The following is a 17,500-nucleotide window of genomic DNA, read 5'->3' on the forward strand; positions in this document are numbered from 1 at the left end:
TAACTACCACATCCAAGCAACCACCATCACCTCAACTACCACATCCAAGCAACCACCATCACCTTAACTACCACATCCAAGCAACCACCATCACCTTAACTACCACATCCAAGCAACCACCATCACCTCAACTACCACATCCAAGCAACCACCATCACCTTAACTACCACATCTAAGCAACCACCATCACCTCAACTACCACATCTAAGCAACCACCATCACCTTAACTACCACATCCAAGCAACCACCATCACCTCAACTACCACATCCAAGCAACCACCATCACCTTAACTACCACATCCAAGCAACCACCATCACCTCAACTACCACATCCAAGCAACCACCATCACCTCAACTACCACATCCAAGCAACCACCATCACCTTAACTACCACATCCAAGCAACCACCATCACCTTAACTACCACATCCAAGCAACCACCATCACCTCAACTACCACATCCAAGCAACCACCATTACCTCAACTACCACATCCAAGCAACCACCATCACCTTAACTACCACATCCAAGCAACCACCATCACCTTAACTACCACATCCAAGCAACCACCATCACCTTAACTACCACATCTAAGCAACCACCATCACCTTAACTACCACATCCAAGCAACCACCATCACCTTAACTACCACAACCAAGCAACCACCATCACCTTAACTACCACATCCAAGCAACCACCATCACCTTAACTACCACATCCAAGCAACCACCATCACCTCAACTACCACAACCAAGCAACCACCATCACCTTAACTACCACATCCAAGCAACCACCATCACCTTAACTACCACATCCAAGCAACCACCATCACCTCAACTACCACATCCAAGCAACCACCATCGCCTTAACTACCACATCCAAGCAACCACCATCACCTCAACTACCACATCCAAGCAACCACCATCACCTTAACTACCACATCCAAGCAACCACCATCACCTCAACTACCACATCCAAGCAACCACCATCACCTTAACTACCACATCCAAGCAACCACCATCACCTCAACTACCACATCCAAGCAACCACCATCACCTTAACTACCACATCCAAGCAACCACCATCACCTCAACTACCACATCCAAGCAACCACCATCACCTTAACTACCACATCCAAGCAACCACCACAATAACCAGCAGCAACAAAGACAACAACAGGTGAAGGTTCATTAACAGCACAACGACCCGTCCCATCAGTTCCCATCAGGCTCACCAGAGGGCATTAGTGGCGTGGGGTGTGTGGGAGAGTGTATGTGGGAGAGTGTGTGGGAGAGTGTGTGTGTGAGAGAGTAGGAGAATAAGGAAGTATGTGAGATTGTAGGCGATGTGGAAAAGTGTGGGAGAGTGTTGAGAGAATGTCAGAGTGTGGAAGAGAGCTGTAAAGAGAGGGAGTGATATTGAAGAGAAAGGAAAAAGAGTTGGACTAAGCTGGAGAGAAAGAGGGAGAGAGAGAGAGAGAGAGAGAGAGAGAGAGAGAGAGAGAGAGAGAGAGAGAGAGAGAGAGAGAGAGAGAGAGAGAGAGAGAGAGAGAGAGAGAGAGACAGAGAGAGAGAGAGAGGAAGAGACAGAGAGAGAGAGAGAGAGAGAGAGAGAGAGAGAGAGAGAGAGAGAGAGAGAGAGAGAGAGAGAGAGAGAGAGAGAGAGAGAGAGAGAGAGAGAGAGAGAGAGAGAGAGAGCAACAGCAACAGCAACAGCAACAGCAGGAAGACTGGTGATGTGTCTTACAGCCGAGAATGACCTAAGGCCCAAAAAATATTGATTCCATTATTTTTCCGTTTTCTAAACCCAGTTTATTTTTGGTTCCATGGTTTAGGTCAGTTTGCCCTTAAGGTCCAGCCACGGCGGGAAGGCTATTAAGGACACGACCATAGCTTACTGACCAATTAACAAGTTTACTTTAGTCACGAACATGGGTCCAGGGTTTTGGTAAACTCTCAGTATACATGCACCGAGGTCTAAGGTAAACCTCTTGGTGTGTATACTCCTGAGTTACCGAGGTAGAGCGCTTCACACTAAGAGTGAGAGTTACCGAGGTAGAGCGCTTCACACTAAGAGTGAGAATACTCACTCTAAAATATTATGTGTATCACACTGCCTGCTTTAAAAAAAAAACATTTTAATCTCAAAGACATCAACAATTGTTTATTTCTTTGAGGTATACATTTTTCTTCACGATTGAATTCACGAATATTCATGAATACATTGTATTCATGAGATGAATACATTGTATTCATGAGATGAATACATTGTATTCATGAGATGAATACATTGTATTCATGAGATGAATACATTATATTCATGAGATCATAACGTTTGGATGATTACTAATTAGAAGTGACCCTTCCCCCCCCTCTCATCCCTAGTTACAGTGTTGTTAATTATACAATGTAATGTCTAGAGTGATACGTTTTATATAGAACAAATTTTAATAAATTTATAATTTAGAATTTCCGTATATAAATATATATATTTTTGTTAAGGGGCTAAATATCTTGCACTTTGTTCATTTGTCTAAATATCCTCACGGACAAATATTGTTGTGAGGATATTGATTGGGGATGTTGTGATTGGGAATGTTGTGATTGGGAATGTTGTGATTGGGAATGTTGTGATTGGGAATGTTCAACAACGATCATTAGCTGTAATAGCTTTTTGAACTGGTATATTGTTGATTGCTTTAAAAAAATCAAAAAATCATGAAATATGCCAAAGCTACGAGAGACGGCTAATAGAACCAAATCTTACAACAACCCTAGAAGACAGAAGAGAGGGGGATATGATCACAACATACAAGATACTAACGGGAGTAAATAACGTGGCTGTGGATAGCCTCTTCATTTTGAGAGAAAGGAGGACACAGGAGGAAGCTGGAAACGCAAATAAGCCGAAATAATGTAAGGAAATGCTTGCACCTCTGTACCGATGGTCAGCAAGTGGAATGCCCTGAGAGAAGAAGCTGTGGAAGCCACCTCCATGGACACCTTTGAGGTCAGATTCGCGAAAGATTTATACAAGATTTATTCATCAGATTTATAAAAGATTCAACAAAGAATTTGGACTTTCAGAACAGTTAAATTGTAACGCAACGGGAACAACAAGGTTAGTAAATGGGGCTTTGACAGTTAGACCTCACTTGTCCCTAGTCACTGTTAGGTAAGCACACACACACACACACACACACACACACACACACACACACACACACACACACACACACACACACACACACACACACACGCAGTTGAGTTGAGAGGCGGGCCGAAAGAGCCACAGCTCAACCCCCCCGCAAGCACAAGTAGGTGAATACAACTAGTTGAATACACACCCACAAAGCTCCTGGGGCTCACCACAGAACACACAAATTTGGTGTGTTTGAATGCTTCCTTTCTTCAAAACAGACGCGCAAGGATTTTTAAATAATATAAATGTATGCGCGTGGGAGTGTGTTTTATTGGGAGTATATTCCATCTAGTCTGCTCTCTCTCCTCTCCCTCTAGCTTCCCTCCCTCCCTCTATATTTGGTTTCTCTTCCTCCTTCCTCTCCCTCCTACACTCCCTCCTTACTCCCAGCTACCTACTCCATCCACGTCTCCCCATAAACAAAGAATCCTTTGAAAAGTTTAAAACGTTTTCAAACTGGAGTTTCTTATAGAGAAATGGCTTATATCCCCCACATGTGTCGTGAGATATTGGAAGGGGAGCAAAACAGAAAGACAAAAGTGAACTTCCTCACAAAAATATCTTTGGAACGAGACTTTGAACTCTCGCTTGATGCTTGAGGAAATATTTTGGCGTCGACGGAATTTCGTTACTCGCTTGACTCGGGCGGTAATATTTTGTGGGAGGTATCAGAGCCTCTGATCTCCCGTGGGAGGTGGTGCTCCTGTACCCCCGGGGCTTCTGAAGGCTCCTGTGGGAGGTGACAGTGTGGGGGATACTCCCACACCCACGATCTCCTGAGGGGCTCCTGTGGGAGGTAATAGTGTGGGGAATTGTCCTTCGCTCTTTGGCTCCTGAGGGTTCCTGAGGGCTCCTGAGGTCTCCTGAGGGCTTCTGAGGGCTCCTTAAGGCTCCTGACAGAGGTGACAGTGGGGGACACATGCCTTTCCCCACCTTTGATAATCAGTTTTTTTCGCTGACAGGAATTTTATTATGTGCATCAAAGGCTCCTTGATTTATTTGCGTTTGGGAGGCCATATTTATTCTTGCCCCTCATCCTGGCGGTGATGGATACCTATATTTTTATTTGATTATAAAAGTCGGTTCCCCGTCCATCTCACTCTCCATTTAATCTCCTAGCAAGTGAGAAAGTTTTCATTTGACCGCCATGGCGTCAATGTTTACTTTGCGACGCTCGCTTGACTCCCTGTGATCAGTGATGACGTCAGACGGCCTCGCCAGGGGAGGGGAAAAAACATGGATCCTGAGAACTCCTGAAATCTGATCTCTGGGGCTCGAGTACCGACTCCCCTTCAAAAATATCCGCAAGCTGTCACTTGAAGAGACGAGCCCAAAGGATGTTTTCTAACGAGATTCTCCGCAGAATGTTGAAGGAGTTCGCCCAGATGTGGGAGTAAATGTAATTATGAAATACGGGGATAGATGTAAGTCTGATAATTTTGGTAATTATGGCTTGATTATTCTTTGATTATTCTTTGATTTTCTATAGTATCTTTATTAAGTTTCACTTTTTATATTATTGTTATTGTTAAAAAATTAATATAAACAAACTGAATATTTTTCTATTGCTTTTCGACCTGGTGCAAGAGTGTGGGGCCTTGACATTGTGACATTGACAAGTGACATATACCAAAATCAAGTATGTCAAGTATGTTATATAAAAGTGACATACTTGACAGGTGACATTGTCCACACCACGGCTCCCCGACCCATTCTGAACCTTACCTAACCTCATCCAACCTAACCTCATCCAAGCTAACCTCATCCAACCTAACCTCATCCAAGCTAACCTCATCCAACCTAACCTCATCCAACCTAACCTCATCCAACCTAACCTCATCCAAGCTAACCTCATCCAACCTAACCTCATCCAACCTAACCTCATCCAACCTAACCTCATCCAACCTAACCTCATCCAACCTAACCTCATCCAACCTAACCTCATCCAACCTAACCTCACCTAAGTCAGAATATTCTAAACTAACGGTATATACGGTTCTGATGGTCAGAAAACGAGTTTTGCCGAACTGTCTTGTGTACGAGTTGACCAAAACTCCATGATCACTTCATGGATTTTATCACAGGCAATTTTTATACTTATTTTATATCCCCCTTCCTTTTCCCTCTACTGCTTCTCTACTTCCCACATTCCGTCTCCCTCTCGGTGTCTTCGTCTCTTTCTGTCTCCATCTCTGTTCCCTCCTTGTCTCCTGCTTCGTCTCTCTCTCTCTCTCTCACTGTCTCCCTCTCCCTCTCCGTCACTCTCCATCTCTTTCCGTCTCACTCTCAATTTCTCTCTCTCTCTCTCTCTCTCTCTCTCTCTCTCTCTCTCTCTCTCTCTCTCTCTCTCTCTCTCTCTCTCTCTCTCTCTCTCTCTCTCTCTCTCATTCTCCGTCTCTCTTCCTCTCCGCCTCTCTCTCTCCGTGTCCCTCAGTCTCTCACTAAAGTTTTTGGTTGCATTAATACATAATATAATTTACCAGCTCGACATATCATGGCATCATTTATCATACTATTCACTGTTGGTTTGGTCTTAACCATTTATTTTCGCGAAGTTTAAGATTATAAAAAGTGAAATTAGTGGGAGCAAGAACTATACTTTATCCAGAAACACTGATGTAAATGGCTTATAGGTGGGATTCTTAGGGGCTGTCTGGAACCAGTGGTGTGGCTGGTGTCTGGAGTATTGCCAGTGGTGTGGCTGGTGTCTGGAGTATTGCCAGTGGTGTGGCTGATATCTGGAGTATTCCAGACTAATGTGACTTGCGTCATTAATGACTCGCCAAGACTATTATGGTCAGTTAAGAAATATACTTTTTTTGTGAGAGAACAACTTTTGGACTTTAGTTTGTCAACTGGAGAAAGTGTCCGAGATGATGGAGATTGTTGTGATGGAGAGTATTGTGGTGGAGATTGTTGTGATGGAGAGTATTGTGGTGGAGATTGTTGTGATGGAGAGTATTGTGGTGGAGGTTGTTGTGATGGAGAGTATTGTGGTGGAGATTGTTGTGATGGAGAGTATTGTGGTGGAGGTTGTTGTGATGGAGAGTATTGTGGTGGAGATTGTTGTGATGGAGAGTATTGTGGTGGAGATTGAAGTGATGATAATACCTGTGGCATCATTTGTAATGCTGAATATTCTTGAAGTGATTTTGGTATTAGATGTGGGGGTGGTGATTGTGGTGATGTTGGTGGTGGTTGGAGGGGATGTTGGTGGTCGGAGGCGATGTTGTTGTAGATGATAATGAAGCCATTGCTGGTGATGGTTGAAACAATGTTGGTGTCAGCGTTGGGGGCGGGGCATGGTGATGGTACCAATGTTCCTAACACCATTCAACATTGCATTCTCCAGCAAAACACTTTACCACAAGTCCTCCTGGAATTACCTCCATCCCAACACACTTCTTCACAATCTCCACCAACTCCCTCTCCCTCCCAAGACCCCGAGAGAAGCTCCTTCATCCTTCAAGAATAATGAACCAAGAATATGTTACCCGCCCGCCTCGACAATATTAGTATTTTTTTGTTTGCCTTCAGAGCCGTCGGGAAGAAAATGCTTCCGCGTCGCCCACGTTCGCGAATGACTCGTAGTTCTCTCTCCCTGGCAAGCGAGCCTCCAGGGTAATAGACCGGGCCGGAGATGTTCCTCTGGCCGGGGTAACAATGGCACTGTGATTAGTTCCCCGGACCGTCAAGAGGTGTCAAGGAGGAGGTTTTGTTTATCTTAGGAATTGTTATAAGGTAATCTTTTTCCCCGCTGCTACCTGCACTATGTGAAGGATTATGTTTGTGTGAACCCGTGTTATACTAAGGTATCTAGTCATTTATTTATCTAACCCTAGACTATATGTAGCGTTGCACCCGCCAAACACACTGCGAAACTACGACGTTGGTACAACATTCAAACACGTTTTAACACTTCCTAACCAGTTATAACAACCAATATAGCAAGTTTTAACAACGTTCTAATATGTCATAAACACGTTAAGCCAAGATGTAACAACTTTATTCCAAGTTGTAAGAAGCGGAAAATAAAGACAGTTTCGGTTTGTGTTTCCAGGGCATAGAGTCAAGAGCTAGCTAGCCATGTGATTTCAAAGATGCCTGGTTGTTTACTATCCTGCACTATATGAGGAGACATGTAACTTGCGTCGAGACCTAGCCATGTTATTTCAAAGATGCCTGGTTGTTTACTATCCTGCACTATATGAGGAGACATATAACTTGCGTCGAGACCTAGCCATGTGGAATCAAGTATCCCCATGTATATGTATCGTTAGCCATACAGGCGCGTGTGATCAGCAGCAGCCAGCAACACTAAGAATCAGCCACAATAGGAAAGTCTACGGACATCCGGCGCCACATTTAACTTACTATTTTTCTATGACGCGTTACATATGAGCTAATGTTTCTTTTGCAATAAATTATGTTAATGTTGTTATTATTACTGGTGTTATCGGTTTGGTTATACATATTATTTGTACATATTTAATATATCTATCCATGATAGAAAGCCACGCCGATGATTATTTGTTACCTTTGGAACTGGTGTTGAAAAAACAGAAAACAATGTAAGAAAGTATATATATATATATATATATATATATATATATATATATATATATATATATATATATATATATATATATATATATATATATATATATAATATAATATATACAGGACTGTAGGAAACGTTTTGGTACTATACGGCAATCAATGCTCCTCTTAATTACCGCAGAATGTAAGATACAAATTACTTATTAAAAAATTCCAATAAAACAAAACAAAAAATAAAGAAGGATACACAATTATTTGATTTCGGCAGCCATTTGCAATTTGTGTTCTTCAAATTGAAGAAAAGTCTTGTCAAATCTCAAAAGTCAAATTGGAGTCTTCTTCAAGACTGCCTATGTTATGCGTCTGAACAAAACCCAGTTGATCCAACGTTGTAATATTTGTGTCAAGTGCAACAAAATTTGATTCCGATAGCTGTATTTTTCTTAACGTTTTCCTACCGTGAAGACGGATTTGTTATGAGAACACGGCTCGTCTCCAGTTGCGAACTGTCAACACAGTACGAAGGCACACGCTTTATCTAAGACCATTTGATTAATCTTATAATATTAAATAATGTTTGTTTCAAATATGGCATATTAAATAATATAATATTACTGCATCCCTAATATATAATAGGATGCAGTAAGTAAAGCAACATATATAATAACATAATATGCTAGGCCAAGCGCGTTTTAAATTTGTGTTCTAAATTTAGCAAGAGAGAGAGAGAGAGAGAGAGAGAGAGAGAGAGAGAGTGAGAGAGAGTGAGAGTGAGAGAGAGAGCCGTGGACAGCTATAGTTTAATATGAGACAAAATCCACAGACTACCAATCTTAACAGCAACAGGAGGCTATACGTTAATGATGCAGAAGGAAGCGATCAATACTGAACCTTACGGTCACTGGCACATGTGACCTTGTGGCCCGAGGCCATCCGTTATCTTATCTTGAGATGATTTCGGGGCTTTAGTGTCCCCGCGGCCTGGTCCTCGACCAGGCCTCCACCCCCAGGAAGCAGCCCGTGACAGCTGACTAACACCCAGGTACCTATTTACTGCTAGGTAACAGAGGCATAGGGTGAAAGAAACTCTGCCCTTTGTTTCTCGCCGGCGCCTGGGATCGAACCCAGGACCACAGAATCACAAGTCCAGCGTGCTGTCCGCTCGGCCGACCGGCTCCGTAACTTGCACTATTCCTCACACATTTCCAGCCATAAGCCAGGCCACACATTTCTTAATATCGGGTAATTTAAGTGGCCAGGCTTGGTGTGTGTGTGTGGGGGGGGGGGGGGTTGTGTGGGTGGTGTGTGGATGTCAGTGGGTGGGTATATGTGTGTGTGTGTGGGTTGGTATGTGTGTGTGTGTGTTTGTTCGTAGTGTGGACGTTAATGAGTGGGTATGATTGTGTGTGTGTGTGGGACAGGTATGTGCGTGTGAGTAACAGAATTTCGTACGACATTTACTTTCTCTTACACACCTGTCTTCGCTGCTCCCGTACACACCTGTCTCCGCTGCACCCGTCCACACCTGTCTGCGCTGCACCTGTCTCCGCTACACCCGTCCACACCTGTCTCCGCTGCTCCCGTACACACCTGTCTCCGCTGCTCCCGTCCACACCTGTCTCCACTGCACCCGTCCACACCTGTCTCTGCTGCTCCCGTACACACCTGTCTCCGCTGCACCTGTCCACACCTGTCTCCGCTGCACCCGTCCACACCTGTCTCCGCTGCTCCGTACACACACACCAATATCTCTTAGACACACATCAATTCATAGTGTCAGGCTCAAGCCCCACGAACCTCTAAAGGTAAGACCACAACTAACTGACCAACAACCGAGTGTACTGTAGTACTCAACTAAAGTGGACTCGCTTCTATAATTCCTTTCCGCGGTGTTGGACCTAAAGCCTATCAACCTCTGGAGGATCATAACGCAACAACAACAACAACAGCTTAGTGACTCACCAGCGGGAATATTTAAGTCCATTGTTCAGGTCAACAATAAACGCTTAAGGTATATATATGTTCTATGAAGGTGTTTACTGCCTCTTGTTATAGATTCAGATACTGGGAATAAAAGTTTTAAGTAAAACGGACTATGGTAAGCTAGTAATATACTATATTAACCGTTTTCTGTACGCTATTAATGTAGTTCAAGAACTGAAGCCTACAAATATGAATTGCTAAATTTATGGTAAAAACAATATATAAAATATAATTGAAGTATAAATTTAATTGAAAAGAGCAAAGTAAACAAAAATATTCTAAATGAAAAGGCAAAATTTTAGCGGAGAGGAAAAAAAAGTCAGAAAAAATTAAAAACATCAATTTGAGTAAAATATTTCTCACGTCTTCCCGGAAAAGTTATGGCCAAGCATTCATTTTCTACGAGGCAAGAGAAAACGGAAGCATATTTACATACGAAAACACGCGTCAAATTTAGGTGTTCTAACACAGAAAACGGAAAGTGTTTAGGCGGCAAACAGAAACTCAACAGAAACGGTGAGTTGGCGCTGTCGTTCCTGGTCATATTTACCAACGCCAAAATTATTTCGCCAACCTGCTTACATTTCGCGAGAGCACAGATGCAAAGACGGAGGCGAGGCTTTTAGTAGTTGGAAATGTGTATTTATATATATTAATATTTCTTTACTACATGGAGAGTCCTATAACGTATTAAGAATACTCTTCATGCGCTTATACTTTTTCCTATATTAATTATTGCATATAATAATATATATTATATATTATTATTATTAAGAGTATAGAATGCAAGCGTTTCTAACGAAAACTCTACAGATATAACTCGGTTTACTTTTAATTACAATTTATCACTGAGAAGTCTACTTCCCGAGGTAAATTCACATGAGTTTACTGACGACCTGAACACAGTCGAGAACTACGGTATACTAGCTCATTGGTGGTCTTATAACCCTTATAACATCTATGACAGCCAAGTTGTCAAGCGTGACAGCCAAGAGATGTGAACGTTGACAGGCTTGGGGCATTGTGGAACGTGGGGGGGGGGGGGCACCCTAGTGGGAGAGAAGGGAATTAAGTTGTGCGCAGGGAAGAAGGGAAAGGGAAAGGGGATGTGGGAAGGGTGGTGGTGATGGTGTCAAGGGGCGATGTGGTTGACGTGGGAGGGATGAGGTGGGAGGGGTGAGGTGGGAGGGGTGAGGTGGGAGGGGTGAGGTGGGAGGGGTGACGTGGGAGGGGTGAAGTGGGAGGGGTGAGGTGGGAGGGATGAGGTGGGTGGGGTGAGGTGGGAGGGGTGAAGTGGGAGGGGTGAGGTGGGAGGGGTGAGGGTGGGAGAGGGTTATGAGGAACAGCATTAACAATGAGAGAGAATAATAAGGTCTGGGTGTTTATGTATAATTCAATCAACGTAATTAGCGCGATGATTAGTTTCTGTTGTTGATGGCCTCGGTCTCTCTCTGTCTGTCTATCTGTCTCTGTCTCTCTGACTCTCTCTCTCTCTGTCCCTCTGTCTCTCTCACACACACACACACACACACACACACACACACACACACACACACACACACACACACACACACACACACACACACACACACACACACACATATAGAAAGGAGATAGAAGACGATGCTCGTTAATGAAAACTATGTTCTCTTCCTCTTACACCAGGAGACGAAAATACAAATAAAAACTAATTTACAACTCGAAAAGTCAATGCAGAAAATATTGACGTTAAAAGATACGTGCGATTAAAAATATAATGGGACTAAGAGTATATAATTCTTTCCATTCTCAAAGTTCTTGATAAATTCGCAAAGTATAGCGAACTACTTAAGATACTAGGGAAGGGGGGGGGGGGGGAGGGAGGGGGGGGGGAGGGGGGGAGGGGGGGGAGTTGGTGGGGGTGGAGGGGGTGGAGGAAAAGTTTGAAAAAAGTTGACTTATCTCCGTGGAGTTTTCCCGTGTGAGCCGCGTGTTAAACCGACTTATGGGAAGCAAAACTTTGTATAATTTGAGTTACAGGAAGACTTTCTGCCAGCCCCAGCCTAATGCTACGGTCACAACCACAACCACTACCACCACTAGAGCCAACACAACCACCACTACAACCACAACCACCACCACTAGAGCCAAGACAACCACCACTACAACCACAACCACCACCATAACAGCAGCAATAAGAGCAGCTGCAGCTTGCCCAGAAGAGGAGTTTGTGCAGGAGGGAACACAAAAGCTGTGAGTACTCCCACTCCAGGACCTCCCTGGCTGCCCTCCTGGCTCCCAGACCCTGCCTGCCCTCAGAGGGAGAGGAAGGCAGGCGTTGAGGGAGACTGGGGGAGGGGGAAGAGGAGAAGGAAAGAGAGGAAGGAAGGCGGTGAATGAGAGGGAGAGGGAGTGATGTGTAGTGATGCAAGGAGCAACACCAAGAGCAAAATGAGACGAGTAAGAGAAATAGGGAAGGAGGGAGCATGAGGGAGTATGAGAGAAGGAGGGAGTATGAGGGAGTATGAGAGAAGGAGGGAGTATGAGGGAGTATGAGAGAAGGAGGGAGTATGAGAGAAGGAGGGAGTATGAGGGAGTATGAGAGAAGGAGGGAGTATGAGGGAGTATGAGAGAAGGAGGGTGCATGAGGGAGTATGAGAGAAGGAGGGAGTATGAGAGAAGGAGGGAGTATGAGGGAGTATGAGAGAAGGAGGGAGTATGAGAGAAGGAGGGAGTATGAGGGAGTATGAGAGAAGGAGGGAGCATGAGGGAGTATGAGAGAAGGAGGGAGTATGAGGGAGTATGAGAGAAGGAGGGAGTATGAGGGAGTATGAGAGAAGGAGGGTGCATGAGGGAGTATGAGAGAAGGAGGGAGTATGAGGGAGTAGGAGAGAAGGAGGGTGCATGAGGGAGTATGAGAGAAGGAGGGAGTATGAGGGAGTATGAGGGAAGGAGGGGGCATGAGGGAGTATGAGGGAAGGAGGGAGCATGAGGGAGTATGAGAGAAGGAGGGAACATGAGGGAGTATGAGAGAAGGAGGGAGCATGAGGGAGTATGAGAGAAGGAGGGAGCATGAGGGAGTATGAGAGAAGGAGGGAGCATGAGGGAGTATGAGAGAAGGAGGGAGCATGAGGGAGTATGAGAGAAGGAGGGAGCATGAGGGAGTATGAGAGAAGGAGGGAGAATGAGGGAGTATGAGAGAAGGAGGGAGCATGAGGGAGTATGAGGGAAGGAGGGAGCATGAGGGAATATGAGAGAAGGAGGGAGTATGAGGGAGTATGAGAGAAGGAGGGAGCATGAGGGAGTATGAGAGAAGGAGGGAGCATGAGGGAGTATGAGAGAAGGAGGGAGCATGAGGGAGTATGAGAGAAGGAGGGAGCATGAGGGAGTATGAGAGAGAGAGTAGTATTCCTCATGCCACTATCATGCCCCAGTAAGGACAGCAGGAACAACAGTGTTGGTCTGTCTTCCACTCTCACTCTCCCTCACTTTCCTCCTCCTCCTCTCTCTCTCTCTCTCTCTCTCTCTCTCTCTCTCTCTCTCTCTCTCTCTCTCTCTCTCTCTCTCTCTCTCACTTCCCCCTCTGCCCCCATCAACCATTCCAATATATATATATATATATATATATATATATATATATATATATATATATATATATATATATATATATATATATATATATATATATATATATATGTATGTATGTATATATAACATATAACCAATTACAGGCAAAGTACAATGTAATATTCCTTTTTTAATTTGAAGAAATCCGTGTGTAATAGTTTACAATATAGACAGGAAAAATCATATATTATAAAATAAGTTCGAGTTTAATTCTTTATTATTGCAAAATTAGTCTTTATGGGGGGTTAGGGAGGGGGGGGGGGAGGGAGGGGAAGAAGCCTGGGCTCAGCATCTAGAGCCCCTCCTTCCTCTAATGCCAACCGTGTCCCGACCATGTTGAGCACGTACCCACCAGCAATTACTGTTTAAAGTTGGGTGAGACAAGTCTCACGGGTTTGGCCTCCACCCTCGGGGAGACATACTGTTATCTATATCTAAAAGATAAAATATTTGTTTGTCCGAGCACCACATCTTTTAATTCGATGTCATCAACCACCACCACACCCCGCTAACAGGACGTCATCAATCACCACCACCACCACCACACTAACAGGACGTCATCAATCACCACCAAACCCCGCTAACAGGACGTCATCAATCACCACCACCACACTAACAGGACGTCATCAATCACCACCACCACCACACTAACAGGACGTCATCAATCACCACCACCACCACCATCACCACCACCACCACCACCCTAACAAGACGTCATCAATCACCACCACCACCACCACCCTAACAAGACGTCATCAATCACCACCACCACCACCACACTAACAAGACGTCATCAATCACCACCACCACCACACTAACAAGACGTCATCAATCACCACCACCACACTAACAAGACGTCATCAATCACCACCACCACACTAACAAGACGTCATCAATCACCACCACCACCACACTAACAAGACGTCATCAATCACCACCACCACCACACTAACAGGACGTCATCAACCACCATCACCACCACACTAACAGGACGTCATCAATCACCACCACCACCACACTAACAAGACGTCATCAATCACCACCACCACCACCACACTAACAAGACGTCATCAATCACCACCACCACCACCACACTAACAAGACGTCATCAATCACCACCACCACCACCACACTAACAAGACGTCATCAATCACCACCACCACCACCACACTAACAAGACGTCATCAATCACCACCACCACCACACTAACAAGACGTCATCAATCACCACCACCACCACCACCACACTAACAGGACGTCATCAACCACCACCACCACCACACTAACAAGACGTCATCAATCACCACCACCACCACCACACTAACAAGACGTCATCAATCACCACCACCACCACCACACTAACAAGACGTCATCAATCACCACCACCACACTAACAAGACGTCATCAATCACCACCACCACCACACTAACAAGACGTCATCAATCACCACCACCACCACCACCACACTAACAGGACGTCATCAACCACCACCACCACACTAACAGGACGTCATCAATCACCACCACCACCACACTAACAAGACGTCATCAATCACCACCACCACCACACTAACAAGACGTCATCAATCACCACCACCACCACCACACTAACAAGACGTCATCAATCACCACCACCACCACCACCACACTAACAAGACGTCATCAATCACCACCACCACCACCACACTAACAAGACGTCATCAATCACCACCACCACCACCACACTAACAAGACGTCATCAATCACCACCACCACCACCACACTAACAAGACGTCATCAATCACCACCACCACCACACTAACAAGACGTCATCAATCACCACCACCACCACACTAACAAGACGTCATCAATCACCACCACCACCACCACCACACTAACAGGACGTCATCAACCACCACCACCACCACACTAACAAGACGTCATCAATCACCACCACCACCACCACACTAACAAGACGTCATCAATCACCACCACCACCACCACACTAACAAGACGTCATCAATCACCACCACCACACTAACAAGACGTCATCAATCACCATCACCACCACACTAACAAGACGTCATCAATCACCACCACCACCACCACCACACTAACAGGACGTCATCAACCACCACCACCACCACACTAACAGGACGTCATCAATCACCACCACCACCACACTAACAAGACGTCATCAATCACCACCACCACCACACTAACAAGACGTCATCAATCACCACCACCACACTAACAAGACGTCATCAATCACCACCACCACCACCACACTAACAAGACGTCATCAATCACCACCACCACCACCACACTAACAAGACGTCATCAATCACCACCACCACCACCACACTAACAAGACGTCATCAATCACCACCACCACCACCCAGCTAACTCAGGACCGTCAACCGTCATCAACTCACATGACACAACACTCACGCCCAGAAAAAAATGATAATAATCAATTAACAAACGCGACTGTGCAAATAACAATTTTCCCTCCAACACGTGCTGTTTGGTCCTCTCCTTGTTTATCTGTCGTCTCCTCTCACTATCGCTCTCCTTCACTCCCTCTCCCTCGTTCTAAATCCAGAGTAATGGTAGAGGGTGTAATTATGAATAAACAGGGGGAGAGGCCACGCCAAAGAGGATGGGAGGGATAAGGGTTCGGACACGGCATCATGTTGTTGTTGTTTAAGACTCGCTACTTGGAACAAAAAGTTCCAAGTAGCACGGGCTATGGTGAGCCCGTAATCACGGCATCAGATGGCACGATCTGAACCCATTCTCCCGTGCCTGTTGCTACACAAGTTCATGCATTTGGACGGTTGTACATACTTTCCCCAGCCCGGACTCTGAACAAAGAGCCAAAGTCCATTCCATGCACCCACCAATCCCCCCCCCCCTGTTTATGAATGAAAAACGGTTTACACACGGCTCACAACTGATGACGTTATCTTGAGATTATCTTGAGATGATTTCGGGGCTTTCAGTGTCCCCGCGGCCCGGTCCTCGACCAGGCCTCCACCCCCAGGAAGCAGCCCGTGACAGCTGACTAACACCCAGGTACCTATTTTACTGCTAGGTAACAGGGGCATAGAGTGAAAGAAACTCTGCCCATTGTTTCTCGCCGGCGCCTGGGATCGAACCCAGGACCACAGGATCACAAGTCCAGCGTGCTGTCCGCTCGGCCGACCGGCTCCCTTTCGAACGTTCGAACACTTCCGGAACAAGTGCTTCACTGACGACTTGTGTTCGAACCACAACGCTGTAAATGCTTCACCCACGTACTACAAATACAAATAATCGCCAACAGAACCTAAACACCTGACCTAACCTATTCCTAAATTGTGCACAATATGCTAATATATAATAATATTAATTTATATTTGAGAAAAGTTCTGTTTTGAATGAACAGCACGTTACAATTAATGAACGCGTCTTCGGGGTCGACCGCTGGATGGAATGGACTTGGTTGTAAGACAGATTTTCTTCACCATGGTAGTCACCCCCTTGTTCAGGAAATAAATAAGACTGAAAGGAAGGGGAGGGGAGTGTGAGGGAATAAATGAGAAAAAGAGGGAAAGATAGATGGAAGGATGGATAGAGAGGGAGGAATGGTTACCGAAAACATCGACTACTGCGAGAATTAGAGTCCGAGTAACTGACAGAGAGATAGACAAGATTACATGAACAAATCCACAAGGGTCGTGACTAGAGTTCGAACCTACTTCCAAGCGGATCCCAGACGCTGCCTTAATCGACTGAGCTACGACATGGTCAAAAGAATTACAACCGGAAAATCAACTTGACCTACCAGTTTCCATTCCCGGTTGCAATTCTTTTGACCATGTCGTAACTCAATTGATTAAGGCGCGTCTGGGATGCTCTCGGACGTAGGCTCGAACCCTCGTCACGGCCCGCGTGGATTTGTTCATTTTGATATATTGGATTTATCCCCTAATCCCCTAAACCCCTTCACCATTACCACATATTGCAAGGCTAATGTGCAATGACCGGTCACTCCCAAAGGCGTGTTCATTTACTATGTTTTCCTTTGGAGCACTTACCACGAAGTTACTTTCTGCTGCGTCTACCAGGTTTGTCACGCAGGTTTAATCTCTACCTTAGGGCTGTGTACTCACCTAGTTGTGCTTGCGGGG

The sequence above is a fragment of the Procambarus clarkii genome, chromosome 22, assembly GCF_040958095.1.
Source record: "Procambarus clarkii isolate CNS0578487 chromosome 22, FALCON_Pclarkii_2.0, whole genome shotgun sequence".
Taxonomy (NCBI): domain Eukaryota; kingdom Metazoa; phylum Arthropoda; class Malacostraca; order Decapoda; family Cambaridae; genus Procambarus; species Procambarus clarkii.